At 41.9% G+C, this 6000-nt stretch overlaps 1 protein-coding gene across 3 annotated transcripts in view; it reads right to left on the reverse strand.

The window, feature by feature from the left end:
- camta2 (calmodulin binding transcription activator 2) overlaps positions 1 to 6000 on the reverse strand; it is a 208073-nt gene that overhangs the window by 39095 nt on the left and 162978 nt on the right. The window lies entirely within an intron of this gene.

A 6000-nucleotide genomic window follows, 5' to 3' on the forward strand; every position in this document is an offset into this window, starting at 1 on the left:
AAGGAGAGAGGAGGAGAGAGGAGAGAAGATGAAAGAGGAGAGGAGGGGAGAGGAGAGAAGGAGAGAGGAGGAGAGAAGGAGAGAGGAGGAGAGAAGAGAGGAGGAGAGAAGAGGAAAGAGGAGAGGAGAGAAGCGGAGAGAAGAGGAGGAGAGAGGAGGAGAGAGGAGGAGAGAAGAGAGGAGGAGAGAAGAGGAAAGAGGAGAGGAGAGGAGAGAAGAGGAAAGAGGAGAGGAGAGAAGAGAAGGAGAGAGGAGGAGGAGAGAGGACGAGAGAAGAGGAGAGAGGAGGAGAAAAGAGGAAAGAGGAGGAGAGAAGGAGAGGAGAGAAGAGAGGAGGAGAGAAGAGGAAAGAGGAGGAGAGAAGAAGGAGAGGAGAAGGAGAGGAGAGAAGAGAGGAGGAGAGAAGAGGAAAGAGGAGGAGAGAGGAGGAGAGAGGAGGAGAGAAGAGAGGAGGAGAGAAGAGGAAAGAGGAGAGGAGAGGAGAGAAGAGGAAAGAGGAGAGGAGAGAAGAGAAGGAGAGAGGAGGAGGAGAGAGGAGGAGAGAAGAGGAGAGAGGAGGAGAAAAGAGGGAAGAGGAGGAGAGAAGAAGGAGAGGAGAGAAGAGAGGAGGAGAGAAGAGGAAAGAGGAGGAGAGAAGAAGGAGAGGAGAAGGAGAGGAGAGAAGAGAGGAGGAGAGAATAGGAAAGAGGAGGAGAGGAGAAGGAGAGGAGAAGGAGAGGAGAGAAGAGAGGAGGAGAGAAGAGGAAAGATGAGGAGGAGAGGAGATGAGGAGAGAAGAGGAAAGAGGAAGAGGAAGAGAGAAGGGGAGTAGAGAGGAGAAGAAGAGGAAAGAGGAGGAGAGAATAGAGGAAAGAGGAGGAGAGAAGAGGAAAGAGTAGGATGAGAGAAGAGGAGAGAGAATAGAAGAGTAGAGAAGAGGAAAGAAGAGAAGAGAAAAGAAGAAAAGAGGTTAAGAGAGTAGAGGAAAGGAGAGGATGGAAGAGAGGGGAGGAGATGAGAAGAGAAGAAAAAGAGAGGAGGGGAGAGGATGAAGTTAAGAATCACCACTTGAGACCACATCACATATCACATTACTATTCAAACGGTCCCAAACTTGTACCCACTTTTAATTTGGAGGACTTTTATTTAGATATTTAATTAATCTTAATTACACTCAAATAGACAGAATAGTTCTTCTTTGCCCTCAAATATATCCCATCTGTGTTAAGTTTAACTTTGGCGAAGTTGTAATGAGTTCGGTCTTTAATGCCTATAGAGCTGGTCACTCTACTTCTACTGCCTTGATACAGATGACTGATGACTGGCTTAAAGCTATAGATAACTCTATGTTGGTGGGAGCTGTGCTGTTAAATTTTAGTGCTGCATTTGATGTGCTGGACCATTCTCTACTGGTTGAGAAACTTAAATGTTATGGTTTTAACTCTTCTGCTTTAAAGTGGATACTAAGTTATTTGTCCTCTAGATCAGCGGTTCTCAACAGGGGTTCCGCGGCACACAGGGGTGCCGCGGAGAGCTGCCAGGGGTGCCGCGAGATGCCTGGGAATGTTCTTTAAAAATATAGAATGACAACAGTCTTATTTTGAAAATCCTGTAGCCGGTCTCATTTCTGCCCAAGCGCAGCTCCAACTATAATAACTAGGCTCCGACAGCTAGCAACATTCAGGTCATTATGATACTCTTATTTTGAAAATCCGTGGTGTCGTGACTCATATCCGCTCCAGCACACAGCCAATAGAATGCATCTCCACACAGCAGTACTAGTAGCGTCTCAGAGCAGCAGTAGCGTCTGGAACAGTGAACAGACACATTGAAACAGAGCAAGGATAGTGTTTTTGCGACCCAAAACAAATCCCTGCTGTTTTATGCCGCAACGGGTCAAATGCATATAACATGCTTTGCAATCCTTGCCATTCCTTTATGACCACGTCTTGTTTAAGACCGGAATTAACGCCCCGTTAGCATAAGCTAACAACAAGCTAAAGCCCTGTTCAGAGCGACAGAGAACAGCAGAGTGGGGACTTGGAAGGAGGGGCATTCTCCCTCTGTGTGTGTGTGTTTGAAAAGATATGATGAAGTCAGACGAGTATATTATATTGATAGTAAATGTACTGAGGGTGGACAGACAGATGATGTTGATATTTAAACATATAAAATACAATACATAATAAATGTATGCATGATCATTATGCAACAAAACAATTGCAGGAACGGTTTGGGAGAGGAAGGGGTTTGCGTGTTCCAAAAAATTTACTTAAAGTTTAAAGCTCAATATATCAAAACGTGGCACTTTATAGTGAACAGGAGGTCTATTTGTATTAAAAACAATAAATAGTTTTTCATTTATATGTCTGGAAGAGCTAAAAAATTTTTGTAATGTTTGTAATGTAATTTCTTACACGTAACGTGTCTGGCTGTGTGACGTCAACTTGTCAGCATGAAAATGACATGCAACTAAATAACACAAATACAATAGGCACATTTGTGACTGTTACAAATATAACACGTTTTATACTTGTGCTACAAGATTTTGACCTGTGCTACAAAACTATCAACCTCTGTAGCACCAGTGCTATGTGCAAAAAAAGTTAACGTACAGCCATGCAACTATTTAACTAAACAAATAGTCTATCTAGTGCTTCATGTGTATACAATAATTGCCTAATCTAATAACATGAACTAAAAAAGAAATCGATCACACGTTTCGTAAAGTTATTATAGAAACTTCACCAACTTAATGTCCGCGGCAGGCGTCATTACTTTTACCAACAGATTTTCCAGTGCATTTCCAGAGCAGTCCTATGTCCGTTATCAAGGAAATGCAAAGCGGCTATCGCAATCGTCGTTGTGATAATAATCACTAAATGCATTCAGTGCTGGATCTAATCAAATGGATTTATCGAGACACCTATGGAAAGTTCAAGACCGGACCACACAGCTTCTGAAAAGTGCTAATTACACGCTTCCGACGGCGATGGTCTACTCGCAGAACAAGTGAGTGTATCAGCCGCTGTGTTATGATTATTATGATACAAAATGTAAATGAATGAATGAATGAAAACTGTATTTAACAGATAAACAGTAAAAGGCACTCTGCAGGGATGTGATGTCATAATCAATCGTCACCTCACTAGAATAATATTTCCAACGTGAACCGCAAAGCTGAATTTTCACACAAAATGGACAAGTTTTTAACTCGTCCATCGAAACAGGTTACAGTTACCAATACCAATTCAGTACCTTCCAGTACCAATTCGACCGCTGAGATTGCCCCAGTCAAACAGTGCAGCTGCAATGTTGTGTTCTCATGCTAAACCAGACTGGTATCATGTTGTGTGATCCTTTTCTGTATTTAAAAAAAAATACATGATTTTCTGTTTGAGAAATGGTCACACTATTGCTATATTTATTTATACATTTAGACCTGAAACGCCTGCTAATAATGCATTATATAGCCTGCATATACACACAAATGTGTTTCCCGGTTTCAATGGGTTTTAAATAAACGTTATTTTGAAAGCAAGCACTTTTGTCATCATTGTAGCAAAAAAGACAGGACCGGAAAAGTCTTTATCGTATGTAGGGGTGCCCTGGAATATTTTATTGGACACAGGGGTGCCTTGGCAGCAGAAAGGTTGAGAACCCCTGCTCTAGATCACAGAAGGTGTATCTAAATGGCAGCCTGTCCAGTAGCAGAGGTCTAGAGTGTGGCGTGCCGCAAGGAAGTTGCCTAGGACCTTTGCTCTTCTCTGTATTTACTAATGACCTATCTTGGGCTACCAAATGTGCTACAACAGTTCTTTATGCAGATGATTCAACATTTTATTACGCTGCACCATCATGCAATGTACTAACCCTTAGGGGTCACGCTGGAGCTTTGAACCCGTCGGCGGACAACAAAAGAATTAGAATCCCTCTTAAATGCTCAAAAAGGACATCTTTTCAGAAATCGATAAAAATAGAAAAATGGCCATTTCTAGTGCTTTGACATGTAAGGTATACGTCCCCCAACTTGCTAAACCTAATACGACTTGTAAATACGTTTAATTCTTGCTAGATGGTATGGTTGTAATAATCTCCATTTGCGATAAGAACTACATCGCGTCACGAAACGCACATACATGGACGCGCGCACACACAAACAGCGCATAGGTGTTAATCACTGAGTGATCTAATATGCATTCAGCGCGAGAGGGGGGGGGGGGTTGTGTTTCTCACTGTCTGTCGTTGATAATATAATCTGAAGAGGTCCTGCATTATTATTATTATTATTATTATCATTCTCGAGAATACACGGGACCCGACGGAACGTTAATTTATGTATTAAAAGTAGTCTAACATGCTTTCATCCTCGCCCGTGTATATACCCACGTCGCGCTAAAACAACATAACTACTGTATGGCAGAGACAGAGTGCATGTGTGTACAAGTTATGAGTTATCTCGCAGTTCATTCAAGCGCGCATCACGGTGATGACAGCTCTCTAGAGTAGAAAGGTGCGCTCACAGGGGCGTAGCTGGAGATTCTGGGCCCCATGAAAGAATCAATTTGTGGGCCCCCAATCTATTAAAAAATGTGGGGCCCCCAATCTATAAAAAAATGTGGGGCATTTGCTGGGCCCTTGGAATCATCCTAACCCCCCCCCCCCCCCCCCCCCCCAGCTACTCCCCTGCACACACAAACACACACACACTCTCTCTCTCTCTCAAACAGAGAAATCAAAAGAAATCAGTACATTACCTTGTATTACTATTGTAATCCAAAAGTGATATATAGGGTTGTTCATTGTACAATACAATTGATACAGTTGATGTTTCTTGTTGATTATTATTCTCTATGTGTATATGAGCATTTTTTCAATACCCAACTATGTAGTGGCCGCTTGTCGCTAGGCTAGGCCTCCTGCTGGGTCCATTCACTGGAATAACAAAGGAATGACTGGGCCTTTGCTCCAGGTGTGAAATGGTTCTAGTGACAATGATCACATTGAATTCTGGGAGTGTAGTTCTCTCATCAGATAGCTGAATGAACTTGGATCAAGTTCAAGTCCTATCCTGAAAAGTAGTTAGGATTTTACCAGAATGTTTGATAGGACATTGATTGAAAACTATCGTCTCAAATTTGACAATTGATGGCTTATTTTGAAGGTATGCATCTGTAATTTTACATTATGTAACAAAAAAAAAGAGAATATTCTGAGAAGGTGGAGCTAGAAACTTTAGACCTCAGGGGGTTTAATGAAGTTTTGAGTAGAGAACTTAAAGTTGTGCATGACTGGGTAGTATGTAATAGACTTGTCCTTAATATCTCCAAGACTAAATGTATTGTGCTGGGAACAAGGCACAGGTTATCTACAAATCCAAAGCTTCATTTAAACTTGTGTAATTCAGCAGTTCAACAAGTTGAAAGTACTAAACTCCTTGGAGTGATGCTGGATTGCACTCTGTCTTGGTCTCAGCATATTAATTATATTGTTTTAAAATGGGAAGAGCAATTGGTATTTCCAGGAAATGTGCTTCTTTTGTTGCCCGTCCCCTTTTGTCAGATAGTGCAAAGTTTAGTTTCATGTCATCTTGACTATTGCTCTGCGATGTGGTCATCTGCTGCCAGTGGCGACCTCAGGAAGCTCCAGGTGGTCCAGAACAGGGCAGCACGGTTGGTACTGGGCTGCTCACTAAGGTCTAATGTGAGCCGTATGCATGCCCGCCTCTCTTGGCTTAACGTTGAAAATAGATTGTCTTTTAATATACTTGTGCTGTTCAAGTTGGTCATGAGCAGTAAAACTCCTGTTTTTATACATAATCAGATTGTTTTTAGTAATACTGTGCATGAGCATTACACTAGAGGTTCCAGTAGTGGGCAGCTTGAATTGCCAGGTCCTAGAACCAGCGCTTTGGGGAGATCTTTTATTTTTAGAGCATTAACTCTTTGGAATGGCCTGCCTCGGAACCTCTGCTGCATTTACAGTAGATTCACTTTTAAAAATAATATTAAATAGTTTTTA

Source organism: Notolepis coatsorum (assembly GCF_963971535.1).
Source record: "Notolepis coatsorum genome assembly, chromosome: 1".
Lineage (NCBI taxonomy): Eukaryota > Metazoa > Chordata > Actinopteri > Aulopiformes > Paralepididae > Notolepis > Notolepis coatsorum.